The sequence below is a fragment of the Podarcis bocagei genome, assembly GCF_964188305.1.
Source record: "Podarcis bocagei genome assembly, chromosome: 9".
Lineage (NCBI taxonomy): Eukaryota > Metazoa > Chordata > Lepidosauria > Squamata > Lacertidae > Podarcis > Podarcis bocagei.
The window spans coordinates 63,887,749-63,900,781 of NC_138134.1; the positions used below are offsets into that span (position 1 = coordinate 63,887,749).

A 13,033-nucleotide genomic window follows, 5' to 3' on the forward strand; every position below is an offset into this window, starting at 1 on the left:
CTGCTGAATCATGTGCTTAATTGCTCCATATTCCTCACTTCTGAGTAACAGCAACAGACCTAAATTATTCTGGTTGAATAATTTCACCTGTATTTGTTTAATCCGCATTATATTATGCAGGGCACAGAATCCTGCTTTTTCTTGACACAGAGAACTGAGTTTGTTTGTCTGAAGCCAAGAGCAGCACACATCTCAGAGCAGGCCCTAATGGCAGACAGAAAACTATTGAAAGATCTGTTTAGAGTTGCGTCTTAAGGAGAGATTACATTAGGGAGGCATGACAGATGTTTTCAAATATGTATCAGGCTGTGATAAGTAGGAAGGTAACCAGTTGCTCGGTATTGCTACGGAGGATAGGAAAAGCAGTAATGAGCTTAAACGGCAGGGGGGAAAAGATTCAGATTAAATAATATCAGGGGGAAAAGTTCTACCCATAAGAACAGGCTGCAAATTGAAAAATACTATCGGGAAAGGTTCCGGGACCTCAGACACGCAAGTTTTTAAAATTAGTTTGGATACATATCTGTCAGAAAGAATTTAGGTTTAATTAATCTTGCTCCTGCGCATGGGAGGTGGGGTGAATTTCTCCCTTAGTTCCCTCCAACTCTGCAATCATAAAACACCAAAATATAAGATCATAGGGGATGCAAAACTCAATCCTGCAAAATTATATCTGCATGGTTAAGTGCTATGCTGGCAAGAAAAGCTAAGTACTCATTTGCCTGTCAGGATGCCAAATGCTTTAACAGGGTGGTTACTTTTTCCAGACTTCTTATGTTCAGGGAACTCTTTCCACATCAGGTGGTCTGCCGGCAAATTCCCAGACATCTGCAACAGAACACTTGCATGTAACAGAGGATCCTGGGGCTTGTTTCAGGGCTATTTCTTGGTTCATGTAGACCCTAGGAGAAATAAAAGAGCAGCACAAGGCTGCTTACAAAGGGATTTCTGTGCTGTTGCTTTAAACCTCCGAAAACCAGAGGTTCAAAATGCTGTGCAGGGCTTTCTGAAAGCCCTTTGGAGACCAGAGGTTTAAGAAGAAGAGAAGAAGAGTTTGAATTTGGATTTGATATCCCGCTTTATCACTACCCTAAGGAGTCTCAAAGCGGCTAACATTCTCCTTTCCCTTCCTCCCCCACAACAAACACTCTGTGAGGCGAGTGGGGCTGAGAGACTTCAAAGAAGTGTGACTGGCCCAAGGTCACCCAGCAGCTGCATGTGGAGGAGCGGGGACACGAACCCAGTTCACCAGATTACGAGTCTACCGCAGTGTTTCCCAACCTTTTTTGGGCAAAGGCACACTTGTTTGATGAAAAAAATCTCGAGGCACACCACCATTACAGCCCCGTGACGTCAGCGTGCAGCGTCGCGCCAGGAGGGACGCACGAAAGTGTAAGTTTCAATTATTTTCCCTCCCCTCCTGTGTAAAGGGGAATGCACTCTGCTAAGTAAAGGCACTTGCCACAGCAGCGTCAACGTCACAGCACCCACCGGCACCCAAGAGAGAAGGGGTCTCAGCAGCCCTTTTGCCAGGAAGAGGAGCAAGAACGAGAGGAGGAGGAGGAAGAGGAAGAGAGTCCCCCCCAAAAAAACATTCTCCTTTTGATCTTCCTTATTTGCAATTCCTCATTGCAAAACAGCGGTTGATATACAGCTGATTTTTTTGTTATTACAGTTCCCACCCCCTCACCTAGAAAAACACCACCTGTCAATATTATTATTATTATTATTATTATTATTATTATTATTATTATTATTATTATTCCCCGCCACTCTGGGAGGCTGAAGCCCTTTAAGGCTTCCTTCTGTCCACTCTCTGTGAATTACCTGCCCGGAGCGGGTTTCGGGGGGGGGCGCTGCTGCCGGTGTCGTCCCCGTCGAGTCTCGCCTTGCCCGGCGCGTGGCGGCCACCCTTTCCCACATAAAGAAAACAAGAAACAAGAAAGGAGATTCCCACAAAACATTAGGAAGGCCTTTCTGGTGGTGAGAGCAGTCAGACAGGGGAAGGGGCTTTTAGGGAGAGGTCGCGGGGGGGCATCTGCCAGGGATGCTTTAGCTGTGAGTCCTGAATTGCTGGGGGTTGGACTGGATGACCTTTGGGTTCCTTCCACCTTTATGATTCCATGACCTTTAAGGGAAGTCACCTCCATCTTCCTCTCAGAGCAGATGCCCACAAGCCCTGGGCGGGAAGAGCCAGAGAGACAGAGAGAGAGAGAGAGAGAGAGAGAGAGAGAGAGAGAGAGAGAGAGAGGAGGACATTCCTAAGAACCAGCAGCTCAGCTCTCACCTCCCTCCAGGAACCAGAAAAGCCAGTTTAGGGCTCAGATCTTTCCCACAGGCCTTTCTGAGTTCTTCTCCGGGGACACCCCAGGATGGCCAGAGCGTCACAAGAACCGCACCAGACATTCACCAGACCCCAAATCTTTCCCCCTTCCTGGCCTGAGAGGCTGCAAATTCTACCTGCCTTCCCCCCTCCAATTGATCAACACACAGAGATGCAGGTGGCCAGGGACCCACCTGTGCACACCTGAGCCTGCAAGGGGCAGCCAAGCCCCCTTCACCGCCTGCCCCCCCGCCAGCCCCCTCTCCCCTCCTCCCTAGGCGGCAGCTCCGCCATGACCACAAACGGCGGCGGCAGCAGCAGCCGCGCGCGGCCCGGGCTCCCCTTGCCGGCCGCGGGAGCCAAGGCGCGCGACGAGGGAGCCAAGGCGCGCGATAATTTTCTTAAATTATGTCAGCGGCGCCCGGCAGAGCAGCCCTCTCGGCCACGGCAGCCCGGCTCTCCCAGCCCCCGGGGGCCGCCCTCCTCCCTCGCGCACCCGCAGCGTTCCCGCCCGGAGAGGCGGCGGCGGCAGCAGCAGCCGCGCGCGGCCCGGGCTCCCCTCGCCGGCCGCGGGAGCCAAGGCGCGCGACGAGGGAGAGCCGCGAGGCGGGCGCTGTGGACGGAAGCGCTGCCCGCCGAGCTCGCAGGCAGCCAGGCAGGCAGACGGCGAGAGCCCCGCACTGGGCGGCCTCTCCTCGCCGCCGCCACCCCGCCTCTCGCCGCCCGACTCGCCCGCCTCCCTCCCACGGAACACAAGGCAACGTTCCACGGCACACTAGTGTGCCGCGGAACACCGGTTGGGAAACACTGGTCTACCGCTCTTAACCACTATACCACACTGGCAGCAGGAACAGCACTGGCAGGGAGAAGCAGCCTCCATTGCATGGCTGCTACTTCCCCCTCGTCGAGCAAGGAGCATTTTCAGTGGGCAGGTGGGAGTGCAGCTTGCTCTGGCAAAGGAACCATTGGGAGCCTACTTTAAGCTCTCAATTGTTTCTTTGAAGCCCTTCCTTTGCACATGATGTCAGGTGTAGGTTGGGTGGGCCTGGGCTTCCCAAAATGGCCTGGCGGACCAAAAGGAGTTGTTTGGTGGGCCACAACTGCCCAACAGGCCTAAGGTTCCACACCTCTGTCTTAGAGCACTGATCAGGACGCTCCCCAAGCCACATGCATCCTACTGGTTCTCTTTTGCACCCTCCTTGAGTATTACTGACTGGCTGAAAAGTATCCCTGAACGCTGATCATGCTTCTTGATTCCCTAGATGGAGACAGATGTGCAAGTGTGTATAAACTAGCCTACTGTACAAACACACAATTTACATGAATGGCCCCACCCACCCCTGGCAAGTGGTCCCCAGTAAGAAATGAAGCCTTTGGGCTGGGAAAAAAATGTTTTCCGCCCCTATGCCAGACAGTTCTGTCTTTCTTGGATGTGACAATAAGCTATGTTTAATGTTCAACCCCACACCACCGTCCCCAAAAGCAAACTTCCTATGTCCTCCTTGGGACAATAGTGAAGGAGGAGAAAGAAAAGAGTAGCATACAAGCCCAATGCTTTTGCAGGCTCATTCACGTAACACTAAACTATGGTCCAGTGCTACATCCGAACCAGGATTGCATGCCTATGGAAACATAATAGCACCCCACTGCCAAAATTTAGTGCACGTTAGTTATCTTTTGAGGTCTGCTTCAGCTGGATTATATAGCAAGCCAGCTGCACAGGTACTGCTGGCAGGCATGCTGCAGTATTAGATACAAATTCACTGCATTTCAGAAACTTGTACACACACTGATAAAGCAGCTACTTGACATTTCAAGTTGATGCCAGGCAAATATTGCCTCCAGCTCCTGCAGCAGGGCAGACACAATGTGCCATTGAAAAGGTTCTCTCTGTGCCAATGCACCAAACATCTTTGAACATCTTATGCTTCTGGACCAGCATGCATTCTTGTATGTGCACAGCACACCCTTATCTAAAGCCTTCATATTGTCTCCCATGACTCGAAGATGAATTACCTCAATCGGTGTTCTTATCGCGTGGAACACTGAGCACACACACATACGCACGCAAATGGTATGACAGCGATTAGAAATAACACAATTCTGGACTCTGAACCGGACTGGCAGGCTGCTTCCATTGTTTCCCCGAGACACAACAGTCTGTTCATCATCCCAGACTCTTTCACTGCCTCGTTCCAAAAAAAGGGAGAAAGAAACGATTTTCCTCTTCTTCTTTTGGCAATCATTAACCTATGGTGGAGTCAGTAACAAATGGCTTGCAAAGGGACGACGATTGATTCTGCTTTTAACAGGTGGCTGCATAATGCAGAATGATTAATAGAGGGGGAGATTCCAAGGCTGAAACCTCTCCTTTGCTGAAGTCAACAGAAGCATTCCCATTGACTGGAAGCAACTGAACAAGTGTCACGGCCAGCACATTCCTGTCAGACCATTGGTCCGTCTTCGTAGCTCATTATCATAGCAACATCTCTCCAAGGTTTCAGGAAAGAGACATCCCCACCCATAAGGACTGCGCCTGGGACCTTCTGTGTGGAAAGCATTTACTCCAATACTGAGCTACAGTCTAAAAACAAGGGAGAATTTTAAAGCCCCAAAATGCCTCTTCCACTTCAATTCTGCACCCCTTAAATGTGCCAGAGGGGTGACAATGAAGATTTGTGCTTATTTCTTCAAGTTCTACCTAGGCTCAGGATCTGGAGACAGGCAAGAGAACAAAAAGTGGTTTGATATGAGGCATCACTGACCCACAATGTGTACCATCATTTCTTTTGGCCCACGCTTGTATGTGATTAACAGGTTTCACAGGTTTTCAAGGCACATCAAAACTACCACTGTGCTTTCCTACTCATGAATTGGTCTCACCAACACAAGGAGCTTCAACCAGACTTAGAAAGGGTGTAGCTCATTGGCAGAGTACCTGCTTTGCATGCAAAAGATCCTAGGTTCGACCCCCTGCATCTCCAGGTAGAGCTTGGGATGTGTCCTGCCTGAAACCCTGGAGAGTTGCTGCCAGTTGTGCAGGCAGCACTGAGCTAGATAAACCAACATCCTGATACAATACAGTTTTCTAAATTCCTATGCCCTTAACTTCTTCCCCGAATGATTTTGCAAATGTGCGCTTGATGGAGGACTCTGGGATTTTAATTCACCTGCATTTGCTCATTGTCTCCATCTTAAGGTGCTCCAACGTCTAGAGCAAGGTTAAAAAATAAAGAAGTCCAGATATTTACAGACAAATCATTGATGGGTGATTGTGTGCGTTGAACTCCATTTATTCTCACAATTCTTACACAGCAGCTTATTCAGTTTTCCCCCATCTAAATTAATTTTTGCTATGGAAAGAAAAAACCCCGCATAATGCAGACAGGGAGATTTTAATGTAGATATTTTTGCAATTTCTCCCTTGCGTTTCCCCCCAGGATGTCCTCTTTGCGCATGCTGTGGTGCTTCCTCTATCTCAGCCTACAAGTCTTTCTTTCTCATACCCAATCCTCAGGCTTTATTATGAACTGACTATCATGTGTAGGACAGATGACGGCTCTGATAAAAGCAATAGCCTCCTACATAAAGCACAAGTATTTTGTTACAATCCAAAAGGGAAATCTTGCTAGGCTTGCCACTCATACGGAGCATGCGGGCTTGCCGCATCTGAGCGATACACTCTGACATGTAGTACGACAGGCAGGCGAGAAGCAATACATATGCATGGCCCCAAATTTAACTAGTGAATAGCTAAGCTGTTATTTATTCAATTGTGTGTATAATATACATCTATAGCTTCCATTACCCCAGCGTTACAGGCCCTCGCTGATGTATATGGATGAAACCGGCCGACTGCAAACCCAGCGCTGTGCATGCGACTTCTAGCTGCTTATGCACGCTGCATTTCACACGTCATGTCACGAAGTCAGGGAAGCCAAAGGAAACAGAATTGAGCACATCTCAATGACAATGGCGCACGAAAGGGAGCATGAGTTATTGCCGCTGTGGAAAATGGAAAAGCCATCGAGTAACCAGCCAACCCCGAACTCCAGAGTACCATAAAGTAGCCAGGTACTTCAGTGTGATAGTTCTGGGGGTTGGCAAGCTGGAGCTGAGGGGTCTAAGTCGTGAAGGTAGCCTGGATGCAGTCCTGACCGTGGTCTACAAGCAACGTTTTTTAGACAAATTTAGTAGTGCATATCGGGAACAGCTCAGTGGTTCAAACCTTGGAATTTCCAAGTAGGGCTGGGGAAGACTCATACTGGAAACCCTGGAAAGACACTGCCCATCAGTGGAGACCAGCAGTGGGGAGAAACTCCTACCTGGCCTCCCCATTTGGCTCACAGGTTGTTTCATGCAAGTCACGCCCACCTGCCATACATCATATATGGCACCTGGTGTGGGGCAGGTAAAGATGCATGCAGCTGGGCCAAAAGAGAGTTTGCAGGCACCGATGATCATCAAAGCTTGCAAAGTTACGTCCACTGGCTTTTGCAAGACCCAGTGGATGTTGGACCTTGCAAAGCACTGTGCTTTAGCTTGCAGATGATGATGATGATGATGATGATTTTATTCTTTATACCCCGCTCATCTGGCTGGGTTTCTCCAGCCACTCTGGGCAGCTTACAACATATCTTAAAAGCATTATAAAAAACATCAATCCTCAAAAGCTTCCCTAAACAGGACTGCTTTCAGATGTCTTCTAAAAGTCAGTTGTTTATTCCCTTGACATCTGAAGGGAGGGCATTCCACAGGGCAGACGCCACTATCGATTACAAAACATGCAGGCCGAAGCAGGACAGCTGACTTCATTGCAATGTCAGGTGACTGACAGGTGTGTGGCCCCACCCACTTGTCAAATGTGGACTGCAAGATGAGTAAGGTTAAGGGTCTGCCTCTGGCCCACCAGTCAGATCAAGAGCCCCACCCCTGATATAGACAATGCTGAGGGAGGGATAGACCACTAGTCTCTTTAGACCTTGTGTTTAAATGTCCACCGGGGGTTGTCTTGTAGTCTCCGTTTCTGATAACCTCAGTTGCAAAACTGATCCATCATTATCTTATTCACCTACCTTCACAGCTCTATGAATGTAACTAGGCATTATTCCCATTTTAAAGATGGAAGAACTTTGAGCAAAGACTCAGTGGAGCTGAATAGAAAAGCTTTGAATCCATACCCTAGAATCATGGAGCTGAAAGGATCCCTGAGGATCATCTAGTCCAACCCATTGCATTGCAGGAATCACAACATTCAGTCCCCCATCCAATATGAAACCACACCAGAGCCAGCATAGCTTTGAAAAAGTGCCAGCAGTTTTATTGCTGCACCACTTCAAATCCAGTATTTTATATCTGCCAGACCACTCTTTCTGTCAAACTCTTACCCAAATTAACTTCAGGATTAAACCTCAGTGGCAGTCTTCCAGCCAATTACCACTCTGAGCTATATTTACAGATGCCATGCATTCTGAAATAGCCCCAAGATCCTCCAGTGCCGGACCAATCCAATAATTTCACCAAGACATAAATGCACCTATTCCTTAATGGGCTTTGCCAGAACACTAAGTTGCTGTATTCTTTGGGGGGGGGGGGGCAGGGAGACGATCACTTCCCATTATACTTTTTTCATATGCGACATCTGCAGGTGAAAGTGATGTCAGTGTTCTGATGCAAGTGCAGCTCGCCCCTCAAGGCAAGCACCACACTGATATTGCAGTAGCCTTAGATCAGGAGTCAGCAAACTTTTTCAGCAGGGGGCCGGTCCACTGTCCCTCAGACCTTGTGGGGGGCCGACTATATTTTGGAAAAAAGAAGAAGAACCAATTCCTATGCCCCACAAATAACTCAGAGATGCATTTTAAATAAAAGCACACATTCTACTCATGTAAAAGCATGCTGATTCCCGGACCGTCCGCAGGCTAGATTTAGAAGGCAATTGGGCCAGATCCGACCCCTGGGCCTTAGTTTGCCTACCCATGCCTTTGACTGAGCCCTATATAGGCACAGTAGCTCTGTCCCAGTTGCAAGTCCCACCTTCACTGAAAGATGCCTCTTTGGTTTAAGAGGCCCAGCCTTGCTCCAGGAGTCTTTTACTCTGACAGAGCAGGGGAAACTTTGGCTGTACTGGGGCTTCCATGATAGAGTCAATGGGTGGCAATGTGACAACTGGTAGACCTTGAGACTCTTAACCTCAGGGTCATGGGTTTGAGCCCCACATTGGGCAAAAGATTCCTGCACTGTAGCAGGTTGGACTAGATGATCCTTGTGGTTCCTTCTTACTCTACAGTTCTATGACATCCTTGAACTAGAAGGGCACTGTGGACTCATCTTCTGGAAGAACTTCCGGGGTTGGTCCTGGGTGCAATTTCCCTTCTGATTCCAAACCCTCATCCTCTAAAGAAGGAGAATCCGACCCCAGGGTCATGACCGTCAAAATGGGTGGCATTCAATGCTTGTCCTACACAGAACAGACACACTGAAGTACCTAACTAACTTAGGTTCATTGACTTTAACAGGTCTGCTCTGAATAGGGCTTAGCTGCATACAACGCAGAGTCAGTTCCACAAAGTACAGAGTGCAGCAATCTTGAAACTGGCAGAGTAAGTGAATAAATTTAGTAGCACGTAGGAGGATTTTAATGCATAAAATGTAGTGCTGGAATTTATCCAGGGGGATAAATCTTTTGGAGTCTCATCAGAATGACAGTCTCATGCTTCCTGTAGTTACTACTGCACCTTGCTCTCTTGAGGAACTTGTGAGGTTAGCAGAAAGGGGTTGTGTTGCAACTAAGTCCTAAGCCAAATGCTTCCTGCAAAGGAATTCAATGGAATCCCATGGTAAGGCACTTCAGAACGCTTCCATGCCAATCTGGCTTTCAGCTTCCTCCAAGAATAGAAAAACAATTCAAATCACAGATGTTTTCCAATGGAAAAGATTATTAGATCTGCTATCATGACCCACTGGCCAACATCATTCTACCCCCATAATTACAAATCCTGCAGCCCTGAAGTTTTTAATTGCGTTTGTACTACAGAGACACAATTTCATATGCCACAAGGAGTTGTAAGGAGGGCGGAATCCCTCCAAAACGGTTTTGTGCAAAGTTATCTGCTGTCTAAGCTTTCCCAGCCCATTAATATTTCACTTTCATATAGCCCTGGACTGGTTTTGGAACATGCTTCCTTTTTATCCCCTTTTTATATATAAGCAAGAGAAAGTGTTTGAAGTAAGTGCTGGTAAAAAAACCTCCCCTAGTCTGTCTCTCTTCCCACCCCCTCATCCCCCTCCCCACTCACACTTGCTTTCTCCACCTCAGTCTCTTGAGGATTTTAACACTTCAAGTACAACATATACCAGGAAAAAGGGAGGGGGGAACAGAGACGAATGTGTCTAGCTTTGAATCGCCTCTTAAAAGAGAGACAGCTTTTTTCAATTGTTTTGTAGTCACATTCAGCTGTGAAAATGACGAAAAAGGAAATCGGCGAAAATAAGCGCGATTACTACATGCTGTCAGGCTGAAAGGGGAGCGTAGCAAATACAGCAGAGCCTCAAATTTACAAAACACTTTGTGAATGGAAGCAGTTTGTAAGCCTCCTGCCCTGGCAGTTCCAAAATCCCCTACCCTATTACCTTGCATCTCCACATCCTCCCGTTTGGAATGTCACCCGGGCATTGCCAGTGCTTGCTTTCCTCTTCTACCTGGAACCCCTCCTCCCCAATGGGGGGGGGCGCTTCCTAGCTCTCTATGAAGATGGGAAGCAGTGCCGGATTACCAAATAGGCTGAGCAGGCACCGGCCTATGGGCCCCACACCTTTCAGGGGCCCCACGAAAAGGGACCAAAATAATATTGATTTGATCATAAAAGAAAATTACAATCAAGCTTTCTTAGTTCAATGCTATCCCACTAGAGAACATGCACAAGCCCCCCCCCCCATTTCAGCTGCCTAGGGGCCTCCCACAGGGTTTAATCTGCCACTGTTTGGAAGCTGCCTTAAACTTAATCAGACTATGGGTCCATCAAACTCAGTACTGACTGGAAGCAGCTCTCCAGAATTTCCATCAGGGACCTTTGCTAGCCCTACCTGGAGATACTGGGGATTGAACCTGGGACCTTTGGCAGGCAAAGCAGATGCACTACCAGTGAGCTACAGGCCCATCCTTTCTCTGCTTCATCTCATTAAGGGCACTGGAAGCTGCCTTATACCTGGGCAGGCCATTTGTCCATCTGGGTCAGTACTGTCACTTGGAAGTAGCTCATCAGGGTCTCAGACAGAGGACTTTCCTGCCACCTGGTACATGATCTTTAAAAACAAGCAAACCTGGAGATTCAGGAGATTGAATCTGAAACCTTCTGCATTCAGAGCATGTTCTCTATACCACAGAGCAGCGGTCCCTCCCCCTCCATTTTATCCAATATGCTTTCTGACCTCCTGAAAAACACCCCCACGCCGCCTGATTCACAAAGGGGCTGATGTGGCAACAGTTACTGCATACTGAGCAGGGTGAGCAATACTGCGACGGAGAAATTTGATAGATTAGTCATTTTGAATCTCCAGGCTTCATATATCTCCGAGGTTCCAGCAGAGCGAAATCCGTTCCACAAGAATGTTCAGTGGAACTCTGCTCCGCCATGGGAAAAGAAAACCGATCCTCTCCACTACTTGGCAAGATGTCTCTCCTTAATGGTGTTGGGAAACTACAGTCGCCAAAGAGCACCACCCTCGTGGCTCGTGTTAAGATGATGCATTACGAGACACCACTGGGTAATGCTAAGTCTCTCTTCTCCTTGAAACTGCACGTGCAATTACCCTGCCTGCTGCAATGTCTAGCTGCTCCCATACTCCATGGGAAATGGCGCAGGTAGAGCATCATAGTTCAGAGTACGAAAAGGAACCATCCAGGAACAAGTGCGTCATCACCCGTCGACACCGTCTCCCCATTCAAATATTATTCCAGGAACTCACTTCTCTGTAACAACCCATCAGCCTGAATTTGCTTCATGTTATGTTGAATGAAATAGAATGAAAAACTGGAACTGGGCAGTGAGGACTTTTATTTGACACACCACACTGGGTCGAGACTCAGCCCCAAGTGACACCTGGGCAAAACAGGCGTGAGCCCCACAGACAAAACACACACACACTCTTTCATGCTGCCTTCTGCACTGGGAGCTGCCCTACTTTCTTGGGGTCACAATGCCCTTCTGGCGACAAAGTCTCCGCTGACCACTCTTCCTGGTGCCACATCTAGCTGGCCACCCACCACAAATCATGACTGGTTCTGCCTCTCCCACCACCGTCCCCATGCCCACCGCAATATGACACATGCACCCCAAGCATGTCTTATTGCATGGGCAGTGAACGGTTCTCTGGCAAATAGCTCGATAGCTGTGATGAGTGTGGCTGGCGCAGCGATGGCAGGGGCAAGAGGTGACAGTGTCTAGTGGGGGCGGGGAAGGTGCCATGTGGCAACGCTGGAGAATCCACATGGCTCTCCCAGCTGCCAATCTCTCTCCCTCTCTCTATATATGTATTCATGTATGTTACTGCTGCACAGCCGCTGCGGAAAGGAAGGAACCCTCTCCCCAGAAAACAGGCGTCTTCTTCCCCTGCATAAGTCCACGATGAAGCCTTGGAGCCTTCCACGCGCGCGCACCCTCCTCGCCCCTTCCCCAAAACTGCACCGCCACAAAGCGCCCTGCCCTCGCCCTAATCCCAGCCGCCGCTGCGGCCACTGCCGGCTTGCAGGAGAGCCCAGCTCGGTCCAATCCCAGCGAACACGCCTCGCGCGCACAGGAAGAAGGCAATGCGGCTCTCGGCGAGCCCTTCCTCGTAGCCGCGGTTGCCCTGCGTGCAATAAACATACCGGCTTCTAGCTCTCGCCTTCTCCTCCTCCAGCTCCTTTCCTCCCAATCAGCTGCCGCTACCGCCTGCCCAGCCCCGGATCTACCTGCAGGACTCGAAGCGAGCTTTTTTTTAAAAAAACAGAAAAGCCACAGTACACAAACCAAGCCTTTGCACCACTTTCCAGCCCTCGATCCCGTGTGCACTTGTTCCCCCAGTTCCGCGATCCGCCCACCCAAGGCAAAATCGCGACCACCACATCGCAAGCACGGGAAGCTTCTTCCCAAAATAACGCAGCCCTCCTTGGCTGTGCGGGCAAGCCTGGAAGACCCAGAGGAGCTCAGCCTCCCTCCTCCTCCCTTCCTAAAATCCTGACCTTCCATCTCCTAGCCGCCCCCTTCCCCGCCGCCCTATGAGAGGGTGTCTTCCCTGCTTCCCAAACCGAGCAGCGCCACGAGTCAGGGGCGCATGGAGGTTATTTACTACCTGGTTGGGCAGCTGGTGGTTGTCTTGGGAGCGCTCTTGCCACGGAGTGCTGGGGAGGGGGGCGCGAAGTCTCGTCCTGGCCGCCCCGCTCCCTACCACCAAAGTGGTGGCTGGTGTGGTCCTTTTAATTTTCCCATATGCGCCCACGGAGAAGAGAGGTGGGGGGAAGCAAAAAAAAACCCCGCACGCACACACCCCAGCCTTGGTCCAGGGCTAGCAGCAACAGCAGCAATTAATCCAGCAAGAGGCAGCCAGAGCAGCGCAAAAGCTCTGCAGCAGAAGAAACCAACGGAGCTTCCCATGCACTCATGTTGTTGCTGTTGAGAGTGCAGAAGAGGATACGCCGCAGCAGCAGCAGCAGCAGCAGCAGGCGGATTG

General features: G+C 49.5%; 1 protein-coding gene across 5 annotated transcripts in view; it reads right to left on the reverse strand.

Moving 5' to 3' along the window:
* The window catches only part of CCSER1 (coiled-coil serine rich protein 1), a 740,630-nt gene that overhangs the window by 724,247 nt on the left and 3,350 nt on the right, over positions 1-13,033 (reverse strand). For 4 of the 5 annotated variants that reach the window (XM_081206993.1, XM_081206995.1, XM_081206997.1 and 1 more), the window contains exon 1: positions 12,656-13,031. The exons of the other annotated variant lie outside the window; for it this stretch is intronic. The gene's annotated coding sequence lies outside the window, so the exon portion shown is untranslated. Of the gene's footprint in view, positions 1-12,655; positions 13,032-13,033 lie in introns of those variants that run through there. 5 annotated transcript variants of the gene reach the window in all.